Source organism: Melospiza melodia, chromosome 11 (genome assembly GCF_035770615.1).
Source record: "Melospiza melodia melodia isolate bMelMel2 chromosome 11, bMelMel2.pri, whole genome shotgun sequence".
Lineage (NCBI taxonomy): Eukaryota > Metazoa > Chordata > Aves > Passeriformes > Passerellidae > Melospiza > Melospiza melodia.
This window is the reverse complement of record NC_086204.1, coordinates 18,857,211-18,869,567: the sequence shown is the minus strand read 5'-3', so window position 1 is coordinate 18,869,567 and position 12,357 is coordinate 18,857,211. Positions and strand designations below refer to the sequence as shown.

Below are 12,357 nucleotides of genomic sequence, written 5' to 3'. Positions count from 1 at the left end.
TCGTTTAGCAGGGTTTACCAGATTTATAATCATTTCAGGCTTGCAGTCCAAAACCCTGGGTGCGCGTCAGGCTGAGTTATTAAGTGTTTATAGAAACCTGATCAAATGGACCATCATAAGCCGGGGAGGGGGGGAGCAGGGGCGGGGGTGGGGGTGCTCTCTGTGTGCCAAACCCCGCGGTGAAGGAGCTTTCCCCGGCTCTCGGCTGCGGCATGAAGAGGGAGCTGTCGCTCTTCGCAGCCGCGGCGCCGCCGGCTCAGCGCGCCCAGCCGAGCGCCCGCTCGCCCCGCGCTCCCCGCGCTCCTCCACTAACGCCTTCCTTTTTTGTATTTCCTCCCCCCTTTTTTTTTTTGGTGTGTTTTTATTTTTTGTTTTGTTGTTTTCTATCCCCGCGCCCCTGCGTGCCAGTTAATTTAAATGTATCTGTTCAAGTGGAGATAATCCATGCAAATCAGAGGCACTGGCTCCCAGTGCTCGATTCACAAAGAGAACTCAGCTTCAGGAGGTCACTCGTTCACAGCTGCTCCTCCCATTATATTTTTCCCTTATTGCAGAACTACTGCATGTATACAGTGACTGAAAGGACTCAATTCACTGCAACTGCTGCCTGGCTTTACTCACAACTTTCTTTTAAGGGGGACTTACCTTCTATCACTCTTGCTAAGGTAGGAAGCCTGATTCTTCTAAAGACATGTAATGCCTCCAGTGTTTGCTCTTTATCAGATCCCACTATAATGATGTATATTGTTGTCAGAATTAGGTCCTAATGGATTTGCACCAGGTGCCTGATGCTTTTATTACTTGTGTGTATAGATACAACTGTTTAAACAGCTCATTTACTGTTTATTTAGCCAGCTATGCATCCCCTACCCCCTGGCTCTCTTTTCCTTTACATAATGGCAGGTAGGATCTCAGTGCAGAAGCTTTCTAATCTACAAATGTAATCTGCAGCTAAGTTTGTATTCTGCTTTAAAAATGTTGTTTTCTAATGATTGTGTAAGTAAATGCAGTGAACTGTACCCCCCCCAAAAGAAAACAAGAGAGCTTTCTGGCCTGAAACCTTATTAAGGTGCAATCTCTGGAGCAGAACAAACTGTTGAAAGGTTTTAAACAAAAATAAAAGGATCACCTTTTACTTTGCAGTGTTGTAAACAAGGAAACTCCAGGCCTCACTGCAAATGGGCCTGTCATAAATTTTGACCACAAGATAAACATAGTTAGTAGAATTACCAGCAGAAGTGATGAAATGGAACAGTCACTATTCTGTGTTAATATTTATTGTTTAGAAAGGTTGGATAGGCAGTGCTTGCTCTGCAAACAAAGTGCAACTCTGAAACAACTATTTGAATGAGATTCCTAAAAAACTCCTTAAGAAAAGGAAAGTCAGTCACTACGTCATTAGTCACATTCTAATTTTAAGCATACATCACTTGAAATATTGAACTAATACATCTGACAGCACACACTGGTTTTATGAAAGCAGACAGAAAATCTTGCATTTAATAATGTGTATTTCTTTATTTCTTTGAATACATTGTCAGAATTTAGGGCTGAAAATAGTTATATAAATAACTATATAAACAAGCTTAGACATGTTAAATCACAAGTAATGGAATTGAAGACTAATATATTGCAAAAATTAGAATTTTTCTGACTTGTACTTGTCCCAGAGTAAAGTTCTTGTTTGTTGTTTTGCACAGCTGGATTTAAAAAATGACAGCAATTAGATTTGGAGCTACCCTGCTTTTGGATAACTTGCTATCTAACATAGTCAAGTTAATCAAATAACAGTTCTGTGAGGCTTCAAACAGAGTTCAAAATGAAAATCTAGTTAACCAGCCAGGACAGAGAGATATTCCCAAACATATCCTGTCTAATTTCTTCAAGAACACTTGAGTCATACATTTTCATTTTATGTTTCTGGATTAGATATTTTTACTAAAAATGCTTCAGGAGAGTATTTGCTCACCATATGAAGTATTTCAGTGCCTAAAATGTGCATCTTTTCTCTTTGATATACAGTCTGCCTTTTGAACAAAAAATGCATTCTGATTTTGGAGTACAGTGCAAACCTAGAAAGCCTTGTCATTGTTAGCATAAAGAAGACATCTACACAAGTATTACTGTGCAGAGGGCAATCTTTCTTCCTCTGGCATTTGTAAGGTTACTGTACATAGAATTTAGCAGATAAATATCTTTTGCTTCATGGCATTTTGGAGATCCTATTGGTATGCAGGTTATCCTGTGAGGATGGCAACTGGAAAAAAGAAATATGTTTTATAGCAGTGTGTAATAAAAGCCCTTCACAATGATGTAAGTGGAGTCTGACCTTTCTTTCTTATCCTGTAATTAGAATTTTTTTTAACTCTTTCAAGCACAGAGTTTTTTGAATAAATTAATCTAGAGGGAACAAGCATATATATAATGTGGAGGAACAAACATGTATTTTTGATACATGAGTTTTAAAAGCAAAATTTAAGAAACCTTTCTAGACAGAAAAGAAAGAAATATATTCTTCCCAAAAACTCAACTTACTCCACACAAAGAAATTTTGATTTACAGAAAAGAGGCATTTGATACTGGCATCCTGCCTCCCCAGAAGAAAAAAAAAAAAATAGAAAACAAAAAAGAAGGGGGAAAAAGAAAGCATTTCTAAAAAGCTACTTCTTTCATTTTGTGAAAGAGAGGGGAAATGCATTTTAGGGAAGTGAGCTGAACTTAAGGAAAGACATTAAGGATCTTTTGTCTGACTGAATCCCTGGCCAGGGTAAAGTTGGAAAGTAAAGGTGATCCCTGTGGAGTTTAGCAATATACAGAGATGAGATTAGATGAGTCACCACTGGAGATATGAAAAAGGCCTTTCCAAGGGAGATTTTTTGTAAGTGGATTAAAATACTGTTGGAGCAGACAGCTATTTCCTGATTCTTTTCCCTCTTTTGCCCAATGATCAATGTCTCACAGGGACAAAAGTGGTCCTTAGTGAGTCATCAGCAGAATTTCATACAGTTACTTCCAAATTATGTACTCAAGTTTCCTTTAAGTTCACCAGGCTTACTTGACACAACTCAGTTTAATTCTTTGATACACCGAAATAAATGAGATGAAACCAGGTGGAGATGAAATATTATTCAGGCCTCTGAATGTATTTTCAGTAAACTCTCCAAGGAGCAAGACCCTGTGTTTCATTTCAGGCTAATTAACGCTATGGAGTTTTCTAGAGAAGACTGTCAGAGACTTTCTGCAGCCAGTTCCTTTTTCCCATTGGTTTGTTTTTTTCCTCAGCCTCTGCAAACCTGCCATTGCCACAATAACTCAGCAAAACTCTGTTCTAGAAAGGTTTCCAGACACTGCACGGTGGTGTGCCTTGCAGCAGGTCCATGGGATGGAGCAAACCTTTAGCTGTGTATCATGCAGGGCTCTTACCCCCATCAGGCTCCTTTCTGCTGGTTCTACCACCTTAAAAGAATGCTTTAGAGATTGCTAGTAAGTTCCAGCCAACTTCTTGAAAGCCTTGTTTACAATGCTAAGCTAAACAATGCTTTTAAAGTATTCTAGAGAGGGGAAAAAATGGGAATCCTAAAAAAGTAAGTTGCAGAGCTTTTGAGAAAACATATGGCTAAAAATAGGAAACTTAACTGTCAACAAAGTCCTCGAGGATTTGTTATTAGCATTTTCTATAATTGTGTAGAAAGACGATGTCCCCCACAGCTTCTCATCCAATTACGTACACAATTATATCATATTCTCCTTTTTTATTATTGCCTTGTGCTGCAGATCATTAAAATGCAATATTGCAGAGTACAGACATTGCATATCTTTTGCAGATAAAGTGTGCTTATACCTCCAGGGGTTAAAAGCTGAATCAGATCTATAACTTGCCTACTGACAGCCTTTGAAGTTGCTCCTTATTTAGTTACTTATTTATTTGTTTATTTGGTTGGTTGGTTTTTGTTTATTTATTTTAGTCTAAAGATTTGGATTGACAAGCTTTAATATGTTTGGAATTCTTCAGCAGATGTCAAATACTTGGCAATGACTGAAGTTAACCTGAGGCTTTATATATCCATCTTCCCCAGGAACTGCACTGAAACTTTAGTAATAGTTGAGAATTTTATGCAAACAACCATTCTCATGAGAACCTCCCATTTTTCTGTCCTATCTTACTCACTTTATAATTTCTAGAGGTGTTTTAAGTCAAGTTGAACCCTTTTGCTTCCCTCTCTCCCAAATACCTGTCCTGGGAGTCTGCATGAAAATTTTCACAGATGAAATGCGCCAAAAGAGAAGCTGATAAAAAGAAAATAAGTGGAGTGGAAATGAATCTTTAAATGGCAAGTCTGTGAAACACTGAACATGGTTATCTGACATTATGTCAGTGAGTGTTATCTCTTGAGGAGAAATGAGCAAAAGCAGTCCACACAGGAAAAGTAATTGTTGCTTTACTTCTGTCTGTTTATTTGGGATAGCTTGAACTGCCTCCCACTTTTTTATTTTTCTCAGTGTGAAAAGATTAAGTATTAGAAATGCAGCCAGTAGGCATCTGATTCAAAAGCAATGCTCATTTGACCTTTGGACACAAAATATCAAATGCAAGTACAAATCTAAGCAACCTCAAAAATCACTGAGTACAAGAAATACACAGAATATGGGTCAGTAGAAATTCAACACTTTTAAAAATGGAAACAAAATAAACCACTGAAATCACTTGGTTAGTTTAATATTTATTTCTCCATTCCACATCAGAGTATCAGATGTTGCATTTTTGTCCATCTTACCTGGGGCAAAAGGTCTGTGGCAAAATTCTGCATTAGTTTCAACTGCAACTGAAAGATTTTGGAGGAGAATACAGGGAAAAAGGAGGGTAAAAGATCCTTAATCAATACATACATATTTGTCAAAAGCTAGGTTTTATAGGATAGAAAGAGTGAGTACATAGGAATTAAGATGCATTTAAAATGTGTGATGCTGCCACTTCTTTGTTTAAAGGTTACAGTCATCACATAAGGAACTTCATCCTTCCCACCCTTTTATTTCTGCTCTTTTAGTTGGGGGGCTGGTTGGTTTTTTATCATTAGGGGGAATGCATGTGAAAATGCATGAGAGTGAATGGATAAAAATCTCTCACTCACTAGACACTATGTCTTACTTTTCTTCCTGCCAAGTTATGAAGGAAGAAGGCAGCAAAGACAAAATTTATTCCATGTGAGACAAAGGACTGAGAGAGGGATACAGGTTCTGTCTCTGGAGAAATAAGTCACAACAGGCCTCTGGAGCCAGGACTTTGATATCTGACTTGCCCCTGCAGAAAAGTCTATGACTTAGAAATTGTGCTCTAAGGAAGAAGATGAAATACTTGTTAAAGTCAAGTAACAGTCCCCATGCAATTTTTGCTCCTCGTTTTTGCCATGGCTATGTTACCTGAGTTCACAGAACAATAATAGTATGATGTCAGTCGGCAACCTAAAATTTAAAAAAGGAAAGAAATTTCAGTATTTTTTCCAGTGAACCCGAGAGTATATAATTCCCAATAACCTTAGAGCTGAGACAAAATTATTGTTTACCTGGAGAAGGGTACATATATTACATGTACATATATATACACAGACATATATACACACACATAGAGGATGTATATTTAGTTTTTCTTACCAAAATTTCATTGCCCATGTTGAGTACAAAGTTAATCACTGCAGAAACAGCTAGGTGAGTGAGCAGGCAGATTGGAAGGGAGGATCCATAGGTATCCCATGTTTAAGTGACTTTGTTCCATATTTCCTCCATAGATACAAAAGTTTCTGTTTTACCTGTCCACTGAGAAATGTGTAACCTGGTGCCTCCTTTCTCCAGGGAGGAAGAGATGGTCAACAAAGAGATGTGCAAAAGTTAAAGATACGTTTGAACCCGTCAGAAAACTGTGCAGGAATTGCTTGATGGTTTCCCAAAGTCCACCTGCCAGCCCCAAAAATATGTCTGTAATTGGAAAGATCAAAAACGTTTCACAAGTTCGTGGTATATGGCAAGATTTTATGTGAACCTAGCAGGACAGACAGACAGAGGGACACTGGAGAGTATTGAGGCCATATGGGGGAAAGCCAAGGACATTATAGAATACTGTTTAAAAGTACAAGACATGGTTTACAGTCAGAACACTTGGGTTTAATTAATTTAGAAATTACATTAATAGATTGTGAAAAAACAAATACAGCATGCCATTTCTGGGGAGCTTCTCTGTGTTGTTTGCTATGGATGTTTCCTCTAACCTTGCAGTCTGTTCACCAGGCTTCCCTCTATCCGCCACAAAAACCCACCAAAAAATGTATCATAAAACCTGTTTAATTTCATACAAAAGATTATACTTAGTGTGCTTTTAATGTAATGATGTCAGCGGTGGATGATAACATGTATTAGGTAGCGCAAACTGCTGATTATCTGTCAGGATAAATCTGTTTATTTCAGAAATAGCAGTCTGACAACCCCCTGTTGTTAATCATGAAAGTACATGCTAATGCCAGGTACTGTTTGGTTGGAGCGTCTCAGAGGAATGTGTTTGTTAGATTTGTGCTTTGACAGTCTTTACATTGAGTTTTTCAAATTTTGTGTATGTTTTTTTTTTCACATATTTTTTAATACAGAGGCTAGAACAAAGCTGCTGATCTACAACTTAGGTTCACAGCAATTCAGAGGAAGGAATGACTTGTGAAAAGAGAGAGTAGATTATAGGATTACACAGTGGTTCAGACCGTGCCCATTGTGCACTCATCTGTAGTAATTTCAGTGCAGGCCCATTAGTGATGAGCAGAAAAAAGCAAAATGAAGGTTAGGGAGATCTTTTTTCCCCAAGACTCACCACTCTTAAATTTGTTTATTTTTTTTTTCAGCATTTACAGCAATTCCTAATTATATCCAGAACTAAAAAGATCATCTCCATATGATGCTCTTACCATTCCTTCCTAATGAAGTAAATGGCAAAGTGAACCAGGCAGCTTTTATAATATTGTGAATTTGACCCAGATTTTGTGTTGTAGAAAATTACTACTATATATTTTGAGTAAAATATAAATGGAATACTGGGGTACAGTTTGTCAAACCTTAGGTGAAAAGGTGTTTTATCTGACTTTATTCAATTTTGATCATTTCATGAATGTCATAAAAAGCTGAATAGCATAATAAAAATTGATATTTATATTGACATTTCAGGATTCTAAATAGAAGGAGAGAAAATCTAAACAGCCCTCAGTATCTCTGCAGCTGTTCCTCCAAAACCATCTGAGTTCTGACTAATTCACTTTTTCTCCCCATATACCCTCAATTGGCACTAATATAAACATCTCTCTCTAAAGCAATTTCTCCCTGGAAGATTATGCACATCTTCATCCTAATTCAGAATTTACATGTGTACTTTGCATATTTTTGCATCAGTATGTGTGTTTTAAATTAGATAAAGGTCACTGTCATTCATAATCAAGAAGAAGGTGCATAAAAGGTCAGGATTCAATAAAAAAACTGATTAGATGTAGAGGTTTGTTCATATGATTCAGTATATCATTGGATAAGTGGAAATCATGAGTCAACAAATTAACCTTGGTATAATGGGTTACTTGCTTCATTAGGATCAGAAATGAGATTCACCATTTTTTTTTCCAATATACTCCTTGTTTGTCTCTGCAATAAGAAGAAATTCTATGGTGCTAGTAGTTACATAACTGAATAATTTTATAATTTAATTTGGATTAAAATGTGACACAAATGACAATTCTAATGTGAAAAAAAAGAACTGAGGCACCAAATGTATTTGCTATGCATGTAAATATCAATGGAATAAAAAAGATCCACTGTGAAAATAGAGAAGTTAATTTAAAATAATTGTTTGTTTCATATAGGCTTTAGCTTGAGCACATAGAAGAATCTATGATGGGTCAGGCTTTCAAAATCTAGTGTCAGGAGGAGGTCCAGGTGCAAGTGAGCCTGAACTGAGGGCAAGGATAAGCTTGTGCTCCACATGTTGATTCTGCCAAAAACTTTCCATATGTTCTAGGGTAAATCACCAGCATTGACTGCATGGCCACACACGTCTGCAAAAAATGAAAAATAGTAACAGGGCTTATACTCTTGTGTCTGCAGACATGGGATGACCAGGAGGGCCAAGGTTTTAGGATTTCCACCACTGCTCTATTTTTTATGCCACATTCCTGGTCATAATTCTGTGTCAAACTGGCAGAGTTGGGAATCTGCACTAGAAACCATGTGAGGCTTCTACATAAATATTCTCCAGAATAGACAAGAAATATCAGAAGTACAAAATCTGGCCCAGGAAAGACAACATCAGTTATACAAAATGATAATGCTATATTCTCAACTTTGGACTGTATATACCTGGTGCAATATTTAACTTCAACATAAGCTTTTCCAAACAGTTCTTTCTTTTGTTTTGTTTTTTGGGTTTTTTTTTTTGCCATGTGGGTTGGGTTTGGAGCACTTTTTCTTTTTGTCTGGAAATTATTGCAACTATTTCAAGCTCTGCCATACCAGAATGGTCTATTAGAAAATCAACATTACAATTAAAATAGTTATACATGTCAGTGTTTCAGACATTGTGTATTTCTGTGAGCTTTCTTCATGTCTGTATAGAACAAATATCAAGTTACTACTTGTTCATTTTTTTTTTCCCTTGGGCAGCATTCTGTACCTATTAAATCCTAAGTATGAAAGAAAATTAGACTTGCCTGTTACCACTATAAACTTACACCCAGTGGTTTTTAAATAACATGTAGGTGATCTCCCTTCTGTAAACATAGAGAATTGGAGTTGCTCAAAATTAAAGCTGCAAGAATCACAATACAAGCTGATGCTTTTCTGACATTCATGTACCTCATTCTCTCACAAAATGCAACAAAACTACACCGAACCATAGAGAACTTTCTTTATTTACAATATTGTTTACATTTTATGCAAGTTTAGTACAGCCATAGCTTTACTCTGTTATTCCATCCTTTGTAAGTCAGCTCTGTATGAGTAGGATTTTCAAGTGGGGCTTAGTAGATGAGATTGTAGGATGTGTTCCTGATCATTGGAAGGATGAAACAGTTCTTTGTAATAACCTGGCCTAGCTTACTGTAACTCCCAACTTCCATTACTACTTCTCCAAAGACAGAGGTATTTGACTCCTTCCCACCTTACAGAGTTCTGCTGTGGGCAAACTCTTGATGTAGGCTGGCCTTGGAAGGCACAGATCCAGCATGGAGGTTGTACCTCCATAAGGTGGCACATAAACTACGAGTTCACTCTTGAAGGAAATCCCCACAGCCTCGCAAAACACTGAGCTGCAGCCCAGAGACAAAACAGCCTCGTTCCTTCTGGACATCACTGAGCTAGAGGATGTGTTTCAGGAATGCCTCTGGTGGGACCTGAGCAGTCATGGGCATTCAAACCACAGGAACAAGCCCATGGTCAAACACATGACATGCATGTTGGTTTCTCGGTGTTTGGTGATTCACATTACAAACTGACTTCTGTTGAGTGGTAGTGCTTACTAAGGTAGACATATCCTGAGAAATATTACATAGAGAGCTGGCACTATTCAGAATTGGCCAGCTCCACCCCTTATTTCAATATCAGGAGCTCACTATGTGTTCAAGTCATTAGTTCTTGAGCCTTGCTGCAGACCTAACACAGGAAAGAACTTTGGCTGCCTCATCAAACCTAAGAAATCATACAGATAAAGGAACACTCATTCTGTAATGTGACCACGTCCAGCGGCTGTCAGCTGATGAGGAAGATGCTCCTCATAATGTCCCTCCTCAGAAATATCTGCACAGTAACAACTAGAATGGAGATAAATTCCTGAAGCTGAGGAAGTGACCTTGGGACACTGGAAAGGATGATCTAGTGCATAACTCCTAAAAAGTTTAAACAAAGCTAATCTCTAGGAGTTTTGTGGCCGCAGCTATTCCAGCCAGTTTTGTGTAACATGGTAGGAGGTAACACACAAGCAGGTGAGAGAAGGAGTTTATATGAAATGACCCGACTTCTTCAGTGTCCTCTCCAAGAGGCAGTGTGGTCTCAGATATTTTTGTCATTAGGCTGCTCTGAAAAGAAAGGAAGGTTCTCTTGTCCTTGCAATATCTGGACTATGGTGTGGTATTCCATGCCCACTCCAACTTCCTTTAGCTGCACAGATCTACCATATTGTGATTTTCTTAGTTCACTGTTTCTGTGCTGGAATCTCTGTGAAAACAAGGTGTTGAAAATCAAGAATCTCCTAGGTCTAACACTGGTACTTTTGGAAAAGTCACCTAGCTGAATTTTTCCAAACTTAAAGTTGTGAATTTAAATTTCATGTTTAAGCATCCAAATTAGTGGTCTGATTTTAATGTGTGCTGACACTCACATTTTCAATTGACTTCAAAGGGAGTTGTGAGTTCTCAGAAGTCTAAACCTATGAAAATCAAGCCAGTTAGAGACTCAAACTTGAAAGGTTTCTCCCATACCATTATTGTTATTTGCATTACTTTAGTAGCTTGACACCCCAGTTATACGACTAAAGTGCTAGGCACTATATTTTATATATTTTTTTCTTGTTTTGCTATATGTAAAACATGACATACAAGGATGTTGTGATGATTGTTTCGTTAATATTTGTATACAGCTTTGAAAAATAAATACTCTGTAAACACAGATTATAATTTTTCATGGTTAAAAACCACAGATTATAATTATTCATAATTATAATTTTTGAAACAAGTTCCATGGATTTTGAACCTGTCCTTAAGAAACAGACCTGATACTGCATGCAGAATACGTAAAATAAAATTGAGGGGCCAAATTCATCATTTGCTGTTAAAATATATGCTATACCTGTAGTAGTTTCAACAGTAAACAGAAATTAAATAGTCTCATACTGTGTTCAATTTGAACAGAAATCCACACCATTTAACAACTCCTACATAATCCTCAAAGAAATTAAGTAGGATGATGAACCACAAAGCTTTCCTTAGAAACTTTTGTCTTATCCATACCTCTTTATTTTAGTTAAGCTGATCCTTACTAGAAAACAGTAGACTCTTTGTAACTGGGACCTATGCAAATCTTTCTTTTTTTCCCCTGTGGATTCAATAACTAAGCTGCTTGGAACACCTTTGATTTTGACAAAATGTTTTGCTTAAAAGAAAGTTTTTGCTCACAAACAATTAAGGAATTTCCCAAAGCCTGTTTTTAGTTTAGAACTTGAAAATATGAGGTGCTCTTTGAATCAGTTTCCATCCTCTGAACAGCTAATGACTTGAGTGGCAGTGTCCCCTCTGACTTCAGTGACACAGTGCAGCCGCCGAGTGTGAGCAAATACAGCCACGATCTGAGGTTTTATAAGGCTAAATGCAGAATGTATAATCCACCAGATCCACACAGATCAAAACAGAGTGCCAGCATTTCTCAAGAAAAGGAAAACAGGATTTCTGTAACAGAGCTTTTACTGTTGGTAGTTTGGCCCATGGCTATGACATCTCAACACGGGCACATTGCAGATCAGGAGTGCAGTATTATTATATGCAAAAGTGCACGTTGGTAGTTTCTATTTAAGTAAGACAGGTGGTTTAAAACAGACCATAACTGATTAATAAGTTTGTTCATGAAGACTTTCATTCAGGTGTCAGAAATAAGTGCTCTGTCTGCTTGATAAATATCCTGGCTAAACACAAATGTTGTTATTTGTCAAATAGTAACTGTTTTAATGGGCAATTCTTCATGATCTCTAACAGCTATAAATTGATCTCCAGAACTCAGATGTCACAGAATAGCCCCTGTATTTCTCAAAGAATCCCCTTAAAGAATCCAACTTAAAGGAAAGCATAGTACCGAAGAAGGAAATGCTTTAATTTACTCCAGGGACAGAGTATATTAGGCATAGTAATGAGGATTTTACAAACAAGCAGCAAGGATATTATTTTTCTGCAAAGCAGATAATATAGTAATGAATCTAGACAGTCATTGTATATCTTCCAATACTTAGGATTTTAATAGAAGTAATCATCAGGAATTCTATTTAGACTTTCAGACCTTTACATCTTGAACCATTTAAAACATTGATACATGATTTTAATCTGTATGGTGTAAACTTATTGATTTTTTGCTTGTAAACTGCACACTCTTGAGATAGATCAATTTTCACATTTACCATACCTAATTATTTTCTGTTTCCTTCTGGCTTTAAAAGGCAGAGATTATTGGGGGTCCCCTTTGTTTAACTGACAGTTTCATGGCAGCTAACACAAATAATAAAAAGAAGCCTGAAGAAGAAATAAGTTGTATTTAATAAAAGGTTTAGCACAAGTGTTTATGTCCTGTGAGTACAAAGAGCTCTGC

At 37.2% G+C, this 12,357-nt stretch overlaps 1 protein-coding gene across 6 annotated transcripts in view; it reads left to right on the top strand.

Moving 5' to 3' along the window:
- Window positions 1-521: 521 nt before the first annotated feature.
- Window positions 522-12,357, top strand: part of ADGRL2 (adhesion G protein-coupled receptor L2) — a 387,559-nt gene continuing 375,723 nt past the window's right edge. For 3 of the 6 annotated variants that reach the window (XM_063165835.1, XM_063165832.1, XM_063165836.1), the window contains exon 1: window positions 524-665. The gene's annotated coding sequence lies outside the window, so the exon portion shown is untranslated. Of the gene's footprint in view, window positions 666-12,357 lie in introns of all 6 variants that reach the window. The other 3 variants (XM_063165828.1, XM_063165833.1, XM_063165834.1) reach the window with 3 other exon arrangements.